Consider the following 14,779-nt stretch of genomic DNA (forward strand, 5'->3'; position numbering starts at 1 on the left):
CTACAACAACATCTTATAATTACCTCTCACTTTCTACAATCTACCTTTCCCCATCAAGTACTCCCCTTCGAATTTGTTAATAGGGTTAGGATCCCAAATGCGATCCATGTGGATCTTTGTTGCAAACTTAGGAAGATATTCAGAAATGTACATCATAGTCTGGTATACCATATATCCCTCCACCATAGAACCCTCAGGATGTACTCTTTGTCGAACCAAAGCCTTCAAAAATTTCAAGTGCCTCTCAACCATCCACATTGACCTAGTGTGTATAGGTCCACACAATTCAATCTCCTCAACTTGATGTATGAGGTAGTGTTCTTGTGCATTGAAAAAAGCTGAAGGTAGACACTTTTGCATTTCACACATTAGATGAGGAATTTTTCTCTTCCAATATTTTATATCTTCTTTATTGATTTCTTTACATGACAACCACCTACAAGATATTCAAGACGCAAAAAAATATATTACATAATAAGTAAAACAAATCACAAATATAATATCTATACAATGAACTAAACAAATATCACTACTTACCTCATGTATTTTCCAAGATCATATATGACTTGCTTGACATTATTGTTGAAGTCATCAGGGAGAGATAGAGGTAGAATGTATTGCAACAATTATAAAATAATCTTTTCATTTTTTCTAACTTAATACAATGAAAAGTACATGTGTGGTATACAAATATATAGTAAAAACACAAGAACATGAATTACCTTAATTAAGGTATGCCAATCATGCGTTTTCATTCCTGGCCCAAATTCACTTTTCTTTGATATGAGATTGGTTATGTTCACAACAAATCCTATGGGAAATCAAATGTTTCGTATGACTTCTTTTATAGAATTGCTTTATTGGTTCGTTAATAACCAAGGAAGGTCACTTATATTAATCTAGTCTCCATGGCTATTTGATTGAATGACATTTTTCATTGCATGATTGGATTCCTGAATGTCACTAAAAATTTTGAAATTTTTTTCTTTGTCATGTCTTCCATCCAATATTTTTCATAATGTCTATGTTATATTCTTTCCAATATGCATAGTATCAAACAAATGCACAATTTGTAACTGCTCGTAGTAGGGAAACCTACTAAATTGTCGGGGATAACTTTTTAGTCCCTTAGAAAGGTGGTCATTAATGCCTTGATGACCTTCACAATCATCAATCACATCATCAGTAAACAAAACACAATAGAAAAGATGTTTTATGACATAAACCATTAGATGTAGTGGCATTACCTTGACAATTAATTCTATTATATTCCAACTTCCACATGTGAGGTGTCATTCTTCGTGGCTTTTATGTATTCTCTTCTTTCCCATTGAAAAGATGTTTTTTCAGTATTTCGATACTTATGATTTGTGTGGAGAAAATGCCTATACTCATCAAACATCTGCTTTCCTAAACTTTTTGAATGACGAGATTTCATCTTTGGACCACAAACTGGACATGCAAATTTTCCCTTTGTTTGAAGACCTACAAGATAATGTATAATTGGATTAAATATGTTAATTTTTTTAATTATAATTATCATGCACAACTTGAACACTATAACATACCACAAAAATGTGTTAGCCTTGGGGCATCGTGTATTGTCCATACAAGCATCACATGGAATTGAAATTGTCTTTGTCTTATTGGTCTAGAGACGTCATACATAGTGACACCATTCCATAACTCCAGCAACTCGTCGATAAGAGGCTCAATATATACATTCATATCTTTAACTTGGTACTTACCTAATTGAATGAACAAAAACATTGCATAAGTATTATGACCATTTTACTGCAATATTTATAATTAAATGTAGACAACTATTAAATGATAAAATACTTGGAACAATCATTTCCAACATTATGTGCTCCCTCTTTATTGACATCCATGGAGGAATGTTATTATTGATAACAAAAACAGGCCATGCTGAGTAAACAGATCTCAGCTCTCCAAATGGATTGACACTGTCCACTACCAATGAAAGCCTGAGATTATGAGGTTCTTCTTTTAAGTGTGGCCACTTTTCCTCTATGTCCATAAATGTTGAACCATCCGCAGGCATTCGAATAATGTCATCTTGACTCCTATTGTATGCATGGTAATCCATAAATTGTGTCAAGCTAGTGCACTTGAATAATTGTTGCATACTTAGAATAATGGGAATATAACGAAGAACCTTGCGAGGCACCCTTTTTATTATTTGATTTGTTCGATGTCTACTGATATGACATTCAGGGCATTCAGTTTGAAATTCATGTTGTTTGTGATATATAATATGATCATTGGGACAGGCATCTATTGCTTGATACTGCATTCCAATATATTTCATAATGGTAGATAATTCTCGGTATGAGCGAGGTAGAATATTTGATGGTGGTAACAAAAACTCACCTATCAATCTACAGCAAAAAAATTATAATTTGTTAATATAAAGAATATTAATGGTACATGATTCACCATTTATTAACTATAATGACATATATGACATACCTTAACATACGTGAGACTGTTATGTTGGATAAACCATTCATAACCTTCAAGTTCACTAACAACAATACAGCGGAGAGAAGAGTTGTCTGGGAGCCTTCGTAAAGGGCCTCATATGCCTTCTCAAGTAGAGGGACATCATGAACAACATCAAGGTCATCTTCATCATCATGATCAGCTACGCCAGTACTAAATGTGCCATGGATCAATGTATTTGTACCATCATCTTCAATTGTGTTTTGTGGTTCATGATCGTCATCCTCCATGGGATCATTATCTTCAGCTTTGATATTCACACCTCCATGTTCCTCCACTTTGAAAACCATATTCTTCGGGTTGTATTGATCTATATCATGTGCTCCGAGGTGGTCAACCTATATAAAATTGATAAACATAAATAAACCATGATCATGATCTCATCATCAAGTGATTTCTTATGTATATAAATTGTTAAAACGATATAATAAAAAACTTACCAATGAATGATAATCATGTCCCCCTTCAATGTGACCATGCAACCTACAATGTTTCTTAGTTGTTTTGATTAGAAGTCCTCCAGTCTTTAACCCCTTACAGATTTTGTAGGGACAATAACATTTTCCATCACCTTTTCTTTTCAAGTTAGACCATAATCTAGCAATGGTCTCCTTATTTTGTTGTTCAATGATATTGTCTGACATGGTCTTTCTTCACAGGCAAAAAAATCGGGCTATAGAACTAGTTATATAGAAGTTGACATGTTAGTTATGAAATCACGTTTCTGTATAATATAGCAAATTAAATTACTTGAACATAGAAATTATGCAAATTGAACCAAAACCACTTCTCTTCTTTTTCATCTCAAAACATATCTAATGGCTTTGTGGTGATTTAGAGTAGGTGATAAGCTAATGGCTTTGTGGAATGCAATCATTGTATCATATCTTAAGTTGAATAATGTCTAATTGGGGTAATCCATGAGTGTCTAATGTGAATTCATTATCAATGTTGTGAAGTCATCGAGAGTATGGTGATAGTCATTCTTATAAGATCCTCTCGATACTGTCCAATTTAGTCTAAAAGGAAAGTAACCATCCATTCCCATGCTCATGCATACTTACATGACTAATGTTTCCCTTGTGTATCCTAAACATTGGAGAGACCTTATTTGACTTGCCTAATCAATGTGGTTGTTGTCCTAATATGAAATATTGAGTTCTACCCTTTCCTCTGCATATAAAACTTCTCACAACTCAACAACCCTTACAAAGACAACATGACACTCCCTTCAACATAGTGTAATCCATGAGTATCTAATGTGAGTTCATTATCAATGTTGTGAAGTCATCGAGAGTATGGTGATAGTCATCCTTATAGGATCCTCTCAATATTGTCCAAATCAGTGACAAGTAAGACAAAATTCTCAGTCACCTTGGGTGCAAGTGAATGATATTACATATACTTTTAGGATGATCACCATTGAGATTCATAGACCCAAGTTAGTCTAAAAAGAAAGTAACTATCCATTCCCATGCACCATGGATTCTTGAAAACACCATGGATTCTTGTTAGTTTTTTTCATTCTTCTAAATAATGTAGTAAAATTCTTGTTAGGAACTATTAGAAACTTGAAAACACCATGGATTCTTGTTAGTTTTTTTCATTCTTCTAAATAATGTAGGTGTGTATAGGATCATGACCCTTGGTATTTTTAATATTTATATTGTTCATGGCCTTGTGAGCTCCTTTCCTTGATCCCAAGAATATGATTATGATGCAGAGCATCCACACACACAACCAACTAGTGGAGATCTTTCTCCCAACTCACCTACTCAAATAGGTGATTGTATACACCTAAAAGTGGTCTAAAGATAATTAATTAAATAAGCAATTATTTAATTAATCCTCCTTCCCAATTTAATTGAATTCACATAGCAATTTAATTAAATACCCCTTTTCATCTACTTATTAATAAATCTAAGGATTTATTTAATAGGTTCATTTCATTTCACCCCTTTAATTAATTAATTCCCCCCACCAAAATCATTTCTTCTAATCCTTTAATTAATTAAAACAAATCAATCATGAGTTGTTGAGATTAATTAGCCTTTTCATATTATTTGAATTTTTAAATTGAAATTCTCCTAACTTCTACCACTCCTAAACCTAACCATTCCTAAACCTAACCCATTCTACCTACTCCCATGTCCCCTTTCATCCAACATCTTCTATAACCTTGTAACACTTGTCACTAAGTGTTCCCTTTCATCTTACTCCTTCTAGAAACCTCTTGACACTTGTCACCATAGAGATGACAGATGTTCCCTTTAATCCAACCCCCTTTGCCATCCTCCTCCAATTTAACCATTGATATCTTTAGATCAATCCTTATCGTTGATTCTTGCCACATCACCCCTAGCCTTGGAAAATCCTATAAATAGACCTCATTTTGGAGCTCAAAGGGTCCCAATTCATATCATTTTGATTCATCATTTGCATTGTTTCTAGTTTATCATCTTTAGCAATGTTATCATGCTCAATTTTAGCTTAATTTGCTTATCATGTAGCTTAATCATGCTATTCTTGCTAAGATCATGCATTTTCATCTTTCAAATCCTCCATCTAGGTGTAGTCAAATCACTGGAATATGCATAATTAGATCTGAGAGCATTTTCATACTCGCATTTACTAGGAGGCAATAAGTCGATTAGATATGGTTTTGCCTTTCTTTGATTTAAATCTTCTAACCATGCTTGTAATTATTTATTGAGTGCATTGTGTTTGTAGGTATAGGTACACTTCACAGAGCACGACAGTGATTACTCTTCACAGAGGTACAGGAGCCTCACAAGGTTACTGGGTGCTCACATGGCTTGAACACCCCAAAAGTAGACTCATGTTTCTCAACCCACATCCAACTAGTAGAATACATTAGTCTAGGATTATTAAATTTTCCCAAGGCCAACTTAAGCCCTTCCAACCCCTAAATCACACCAAAACTCTCAAACCTTACTCACACAAGTCCAACTCCAATTAGGACTTCTAATGGCTCTTAGACACAACTCCCAATGCCAAATGGGTGCATACCACTCCAAGGTACTGCATGACAACTTCAAGGGAACTCTTTTTCATAGCCAAACACCCTGCTTTACTCTCCCAACCACCCTAAAGGTCACAAAGTATCCTACTACTACAACATTGTCCTATTAAGACATGTATGCTTGGGATAGTCATACTTTCAAGGGACAAACCCCCTTCCCAATACTCCAAATTCTTATCACAAAGATTGTGAACCCCTTCTACTCTCTTTCCTGACACCAAACACACACAAACCCCTTGCTTGCACCCCTTTCCACTTGGATTATTTCAACCCACTGCTGCATTGTTGCAGTCTAAAGCATTGTCATTAGGCCAGTCATCATCTTCCTTCTTTGGCTTGGGTATTTGGCATTGCCAACCCTTGGAACATATTTGTGATGTCTTCACACACCCTTCTAGACTTCCACTAACTCTTCCAAAGCCTAATTCTTGCATTCACACCACCCAAAACTCATCATCTCATTGTCTTATCAAACTAAGACACAAAAACCAGTCTCTCCAACACACTTTGCATGTGTAGATTGCATCATGGAACCATACAAAGCATAAAGTATAAAAACACATATGTACACAAGATTTTCCACCCATTGGTGGGGTTATTTAACTTGGAAATAAAACAAATATCATTATTTTACAAACACTGGTTACCCCAATTGTAAGTTTGATAAAGATTCCTCAATGGTATATTGTCTTTATACCAGCACATTCCTAGGAATGCTCGGTATGCAGGCAGTGGGACCTCTAGGCATATGTCATTAACTACTATATTTACTTTACTTTTTGAAATGAATTTTTTTATAAACTATCAAAAAAATAACCATAATAAATAATTTTATGTCTTTTGTATCAATAGCTTCATTAAATTTGAAATTAAGGTTTCAACTTTATTCAATAATTATATATTTCAAGTAATTCACATGCTCATTATCACGTTTCAAAAATAATAGAATGATAAATATTGTGAACTCTATGAAACTGTATACTTTTATACATCTTTCAAAGATCTTTTTATAATTGTTTTGGTGCATTCCAAATGGATAGACAAACTAAAAAAAATCAAAACATTGCTACATAAGAACTTACCAATGAGTTTACATGCCAAATATAATCAAAGACAACATTATTGAAATTCACCTTTTCACTTCTACCAACTTCTTGAAAAGAGCCCAAAATATTTACTCAAAAAACCCTTCTTCATAAGAACTTACCAGTGAATTCTAGAGTATCATGTGAGACATATCTATTGTGAAGCAAATACGAGTGCGGATTGCTTGGCGAATATGGGAGTGGAGTCAAGATATGAAACAGAAGAAATCATTCATGAGGTACAAAGTGCAGAGCTCTTAAGGATAGTAATAAGCAATAAGGATCGTGCAAATCATAACATCATAGCAGGAATAGGTAAAAAAAATGTGAAATTTCACCTCAATTTGTACTAAGGATCTTGATAAACCAATCTCGATAGGAAAGAAGGATGACTATGAGCAATACAACAAATAGAGGTACATAGCTGGCACTGCAGAAAGATTATGCGCATATTGTTGGAAGATATTGAGGACAATATTCAATTGAGAGGAATCGGACTAGTCTAATCGATTCTAAAATTGTGGCCCAGTAGTTTCGTGATTGATCATTATAAAAAGGCAATTGTGTTTGTAGAGAGGAGGCATGCGATATTCAACTAAGTGTCGCAGAAATGGTTCATCATTTCGGTCTGAGTTGCATGTGTAGAGAGGAAAGTTTTCAAATGCAGTGTAGGAGGTTGTTTCACACCGATGATAGGGCAGGAGATGCGGTATGGAGACTGGTGACCTCCATCTTGGGTGGTGGTAGACATTGGTGTGATGGTTTCATCTATGAAGTCATGCTTTGCCCAATGGTCAATATTCTGGATTCAAAGGAGGCATGTATCCAAAAGATGGATGGGTTTATTCGCTCTGTGGATGGGCAGGTTGTTGCTAACGAAATCTTGAACCTAGATTTAAGTAGTTGGGTAAGCCTGTTGGGTTTGTATTTCAACTCAAGCAATTACGTCTCATCATATTCGGAAGAAGAGCTGGACGATGAGGAAGAGGAGCACGTCCAAGCAAAGGCAGAGAAGGAAAGAAAGAAAACCCTGATAGAAGATGCATGGGAGGTGTACCGAATTGGGGTCATCAACAAAAATTTATCCCCCTTCCAAAGGATGTTGGATGCGGAAGATGGCTGGCTCTCGACGACTTATGTGGTGAAAGTAGTAGAAATTGGCAATTATCTGGCTATCATTCTTCAAGCCCTTCCAAATTAATGCTACGTTTTAGAGGAATTATGCTAGTATGCCTATTAGGTCTAGTATACTGATGATGGGAATGTAAGGAAAGAGGTCCTTTTTTAGGATTATTCTTGATATGATGTATGGGAGCTAACCCCCGTTTTTTCTAGTTAGTACTTAATTATAAAAAAAAATTAAATTTAAAAAAAAAAAAAAACAACTTACCAGTGAGTTCATATGCCAAATAGAACCAAAGGCATCATTACATGCATTACATTATTGAAATTCGCTTTTGGATTTTTACTAACTTCTTGAAAGAACCTCAAATATTTACACAATACAAAAATAAATAAATCATTGTTCAATTCCTAAGATGGATGATATGTAATTGTTCTCCTCCTCTCTTATTTTCCAATGTCACTTGTTGTTTCATATAGCCCACTATTATTTCTTTATGAAATCGATAATGCAACCCCAAAATGAAAATTCATATGAAGTAGAGCACCCTAACCTTTTAGTTGTTAAATTGCGTGAAATGTTGTCAAAGTTGGAATGTGCCGCCGCAGTGAAGCTCGATTGCTGGGTTGGGTGGGAATGATAGAGCTCTTCTTTTCATAGGCAAGTAGTTTGATTTAGGATTGGGTGAAGGAGATCACACACAAGGAGTGATAGAGCTCTGCTTGAATGGGATTGCAACTTTGGGTTAAAATGAATTGTGGTGTTTCTTTTTTTTTAAAGTAATACCCATGTTGGTCGGAATTGCGACGAACGCGGGCACTTTTTTTCAAAAAAATCAAATTTCATTATTAATGCCTTCTTCGTTGAAATTATCATCGGAATTCCGATGAATTCGGGCATTTTTTCAAAAAAAAATCAAATTTGGTCACAATATAAAACCTCCATCAAAATTTTAGACCAAATGTATTAGTGATTTTTCTTTTTTTTTTTTATCAGTAAGAGGCCGAGGCCAAGGATTTTATTAATTATTTAAAAGTTATAGTACAAATCTCCACTTGTGCGGGCGCCGGTAGGAAAGAGTGGAGGTGAGAAAACCTCCGGCCTTGCCCGGGACCAAAGTCCAGCCTAATATTACAAAATAAGTAATAATTCCAATTTTTGGTGCAACCACCACATAATCCAAAGAGACCCCGGGCCAGGGAAATCAAGAGGGGTGTTTTTATGTTACCCCTCCTTTACAAGCCCTTAATTGCAACTTTCAAAATAGAAGATGTCAATATTCTATAGCTTCCATCTTTAGCTTTGTGGATGATTTTTGATTGAATAGTTCCATTTTTCCATGAAATCTGCCTGTTTGGCCTGCATAGTTAGTTGCTCAAACACTAAGCAGATTGTTAGTATTGATCAACCAACATAATAAATGGAAACTTATCTTATGAAACCTGTCTTTTAAAGAATATTCAAATGAAAAATAGTTCATCAAATTGCAATAGAGTTAAATTCATTAATGTCCAAACATGAGGAATCCCATACTTGCCAACTCTTGTTAATGCTCCTGGATGCGATCTCTGAGAGAGAAGGGATCCAGGTTACACTAACAAGGGTTGGTAAATGGGGTTCAGTCATTCCCACCTTCTATCCTTTGAGATTATAACAGAGAGGGTGGTGAGGTAGGATTCTATCGTGTAAGAATGCTAAAATTAGAGAATCAGCAGGTGACATTACAGGCTTCTCCTAGATAAAATGCCGAAGAAAAATATACTGTAATAAACAAACATTGTGAATTGCTAGTTCCTTAGAACCGAAGGGAGGAATGTGGTTGTCTTGACTAAGTCTTGAGGGTTCAAACCGCTTATAGATGTAGCTCAGCACTAAAGATAGTAGATGAGTCTAAATAACCTCTGTTTTGACCCAAAACAATCCAGAAGATCTGCTGTAACTTTATCCCTAGTCTGCTATCGAGAAAATACCTTAATGATGCTGAGGGTCAAAGGGATTGAAGTGAGAGGTTGGGCTGGGGTATACTTCAAGGGTTGAAATTTGGCTTTGGGCATGACCAGACGAAGAGACTATAAACAGGGCCGCCCCAAGAGTGCTTGAGGACACTGAGAAATATGAATATGTATGATATATACATATATATACAAGGAAGCATGAGTATATAAAAATTGATGCCAATGCTGGAGTAGCTGAATAAATGTTGAAAGAGAGAGTCTAAAGGAATCTAAAAGTAATTCTGTATCCTGGGTAAGAGATGATGGGTTTTATCCATAAAGGAATATTCATGCAAAAATCATTATGGCCGCACCATTAAATTTAACCCTGAAACTTGAGAGACTCAGGAAATCTGCAGGAATCAGAATTGAAAGACACCGTAACCTTTAAGTACTGAAAAACCCTTGAATCTAAATTTCTTATGGAACTGAGGCTAAAGACTGGATTAAATAAACATTTGCTTCATATGCATAGCACAAAGATACATATTAAATGGTTAGCATCTTTAGAAAACCACTAACCATGCATTTCAGAGGTAAGAATAACGCTACAAAGTGGCTACCATATAACTCAAAAAACTAGTGATATAGAAAGCTAACCAAGATTGCTATTTTCAGGTTTATATATATGTGTGTGTGTGTGTGTGTGTGTGTGTGTGTGTGTGTGTGTGTGTGTGTGTGTGTGTGTGTATGTATATATATGTATATATATATATATATGTATATATATGTATATATATGTATATATATATATATGTATATATATATATATGTATATATATGTATATGTATATATGTATATATATATATATGTATATATATACATATGTATATACATATACATATGTATATACATATACATATGTATATACATATGTATAGATATATATACATATATATATATACATATATATATACTTATGTATATATATATATATATATGAATATCTATATATATATATATATATGTATATATGTATATATATATGTATATGTATATATATATATATATGAGTATAAATTACTGACTGTATGTGTACTACTAAATTACTTCCATTTTTGGACTAGAAGCTTAAGATAAATTTTTAGGCAAGTAGACATCTTAGAGATACATAATCCATTTATTACCTTAGTGTGAATGCTTTCCTTGTATACTTCTAGCAAAATAAGTTAATGTCTTCGTAGTCAAAATTACTTCAAAAAACCAGTTCGAAACTTAACAAGTTAAGGATATATCCTAGACTACGATCATAATTTAAAAAGGACATTAAGCTTAATGTTCCAATATTCCCTAATTACTCAAAAATCGAAGATTGTCTAATACCCAGACCTTCGCTTATAACGAAGCACTCTACAATGGCCATTAACTTTTCCTTCTTGGCTTTTGAGAGGAGCGGGGCTCCGAGCTCCCTGGATTCTCTGCAGCGGGGGTTTCAGGGGATCGAGGGATGGGCATGTGATCAGGGATGACCGTAATATTTTCTGCATCCAGATAATTCTGCAGCCACTTCTCCCGTGGGGGTTTCTTTACCATGAGGATCCAGGAGAGGAATTGGAAGTTCCTGTTCCTTTCAGAGCATAGAGCTTCGAAGGCCCTGTGGTCTTCAATAACTACAATAGGAAAACGAGGAACCGGTTTGTTGTTCCTGAAAAGGACATCATAGTCCCGGGGCTTTGGAGCTGTGAGATCATCGTCTATGTTCACCAAAACCCATTCCAATTCACCAAGAACATCCTTAATGAAGACCTTCTTGCATAAATTCGCCACCACCTCTCTGTCTCTTTCGAAATACATTGCTAAGGCTAGGAACATAGCGGCGATATCTGAGTTAGCTCGGGTTTGATCCTCATTCATTATGAAATCGTTCCCTAGGAATTTCATAACTACTCCAGAAATCAAAGGGTTCTGTTGAACCAAGATACCTCTCAGTCTTTCATCTTTGATTTCACCCACAAAGGCCATCTGATGCCTCAATCCCATAAGTCTGAGTGTAGTATCCATTGTTGCTCTGTAGAAGGATTCTCAGCTATCAAGGAAGGACTCGCACTCTACCAACTTAATAATGAGCAGTGACTAAATAGTAAATAACAAGCAGGGAGTGAGAATTTCAAGATGAGAGGTAATTAATATTACCTTACCGCCACCGAGCCTGAGTTAACTCAAATGTCCCATCACTGCAGTGACCTCACTCATCCTTCATTGTTAGCCGTCACTTCGACTTTGATCGCGAGAGTGGCTGACGTAAAGGTTGTCCTTAATGATGCATTCGGCTATTAGAGTCGGCCTACTATAGGGATCACATAATAAAGCTTAGGATATCAAGAAAGGCTTAGGATTTAGCAAGAGGCTAACTATACATTAATAGGGTTAGCTCTATATCCATGTTTCATATACTTTGTTGGGATATGAGCACATGTTTATAATTCTAAACTTATTTAATGTATGGGTAAGTCTCCCACTAATTCTTAAGCCTATTGCCTCGCATATAAAGTGTTACCAAAATTCTCTAAATTTCGTGCCTAACTGATAGATATAAACTGGGAATCTTCGGAGATCATTTTAGAAAATAAATATTTAAACCATGACTCTAAAGGTTCTAAAGGAGGACTAACCCGGGCTCGAGGCCTTACTGCGGTATGACCAAGTGTAAGATATCTAAGTTAAATGAGTTTAGATCCTACTGAAAAAAAAACTAAAGAAGGGATTCTAAAGAAATGAATTTTATGAATATGAATTTGAAAAGATGGCTCTAGAGACACTGAAGGCAGGCTTGAATGGGTCCGGCATCTATTTTAGGCAAGAAAAAGTGCGAGATAAATGGCTGAGTATCTATAGAGCTTAATAGATAAAATTATATATATATATATATATATATATATATATATATATATATATGAGTGTATGTTTATATATACATACATATATGCCTGTATGCATCCAGCCAGCCATCTATCTATTTGTATTGATGAATGAAGAATAGCCACCTGTAAACATAATCAAACCTCTGGATATATACTTATTTTATTCATAGTCCTTCAGTTTTTTTTTTGGTGAAGCTCGGGTCACCCCTAATCTCATCCTGTGTCTAACTGCAGGGGTAAGACCTTCCTGAGGATACTAAGATCTCTATAATAAGGATGATAATCTGAACCTCTCGGATCTAGGATTAGGTTTTGAAAATGGATTGTAGAACAAGGAAAACCGTCCTCTATACTAAAAGATAGGGGGAGGAGAAGATAGAAGGGACTAAAATTAACTTAGGAGGGTAGGGACAGGAGTTTGATGCCATCAGCCCCTAAGTTAGCGAGCTTATCTGCTCTTTTGTTGCCCTCCCTATAGATGTGATTAAATGTGACCCTCCCAAACCCCTTACATAGATCCAACGCCTTGGATAACAAGGTATTAAGTTTCCAGTTGGGAGTACTGCCTTTCCTAAGAGCATTGATAATTATAGCCGAATCACCCTCAATTTCTAAACACCTTGCATCAAGTTTTCTACATATAAGCAAACCTTCCACCAAGGCTAACAGTTCTGCCCAGTTGTTTGTGGTAATGCCAGCTGGGGCTACGAGGGATGCCACTTCTCTACCTTCCCAATTATGCACAACACATCCTATCCCTGCTTGCCCTGGGTTGCCCCGAGATGCCCCATCAAAGTTTAACTTCAACCACCCTTTACCAGGGGGATGCCACCTACATAAGGCTCTAGATTGAAGGCCGACCGAAGGGCCTTCACCTACAAAGGGAGGGATAGACAAGCCTTTACATCGTTTAACGATCTTTTCATCCCAGTGAGACATGGAGGCATTCTTAAGTGACCCCAATGCAAGTCTATTATTAACCAGCTCTGTGACAGCTGCCTCTATTTTATTAATGACTCTATGGACTTCTAATTTTTCATTCTTAAAGATGTGTCTGTTTCTTTCTTTCCAAAGTTCCCAGATTATGGATGATGGGAGAGCTTTCCATAGTCCTTCAAAGAGACAACCCTTCTTAAGAAGAGGCCAAGCTTTCAGCATTCCTAGGATGGTATTGGGGAAGGCTGCAGACCACTCAAGTATACTGGTAAACCAAGTCCAACACTGATGAGCATAGGAATAGTTAAGGAGAATATGATTGGTGTCCTCTTCCCTGGCTTCGCAGAGAGGACATCTACTAGGACCCTCATAGCCCATACGCCTGAATTTCTCCGCAGTGAGGAGTTTGTTTTGGATTGCAAGCCAAGAGAAGATGTCTGCCTTAGGTAAACAATTCCTATCCCAGCACAGATTTAGAGGAAGTTCTACCTTGGGTCTTAGAACTGAATTGGATATGTGGGAGTATCCATCCCTGGCATTGTATTCTCCACTTAAGGAGCCTGCCCATACCAGCTTGTCCTTAACATGACTTAGGACAAAGTTTCTAGAGTAGAGAATGGACAAGAGTTTGAGCTTGTCTCCTATCGGAATGACTTCATCATCCCTTTCAATCCATTGCCAGCCAACCCCTTCCTTTAGAGAGGAAAGATAGCTATTTAGTAGGGGTCCTCTATTAGCTTCGAGAAGGGCTCGGGTAGTCCCAAAGTCATGGATGTTTTCTATGGCTTCGTATCCTCCCCATGAATCTGACCAGAAGAGGGCCTTGTCCCCCGAACCTAGGTTCCAAGTAAGCTTGTCCGCAATGATCTTTCTACATTCCAGCATAAAATTCCAAAGGTGGGAGCCTCTGGGGGGATTGGATTCCTTGAAAAATTTGGGACGGGTCATCTCCATTAAGGTACTTGAGGTTAAGCAATCTAGCCCATTTAAGATGTGGGAATCTGAATAACCTCCATACCAGCTTTGCCCCCAATGCTCTACCTTGGACTCAAGGATTTTTGATGCCTAAACCCCCATCCTCCTTGGGTGAGCATATCTTGTCCCAGGAAATAAGAGAGATTTTGTGGTTGTTATCAGTTCCCTGCCAGAAGAAAGTTCTTAGATGCCTGTTAATTTCAGTAAGTTTGGAGGAAGAGAGCTGCTGAAGGGA

The sequence above is a fragment of the Cryptomeria japonica genome, chromosome 2 (assembly GCF_030272615.1).
Source record: "Cryptomeria japonica chromosome 2, Sugi_1.0, whole genome shotgun sequence".
Lineage (NCBI taxonomy): Eukaryota > Viridiplantae > Streptophyta > Pinopsida > Cupressales > Cupressaceae > Cryptomeria > Cryptomeria japonica.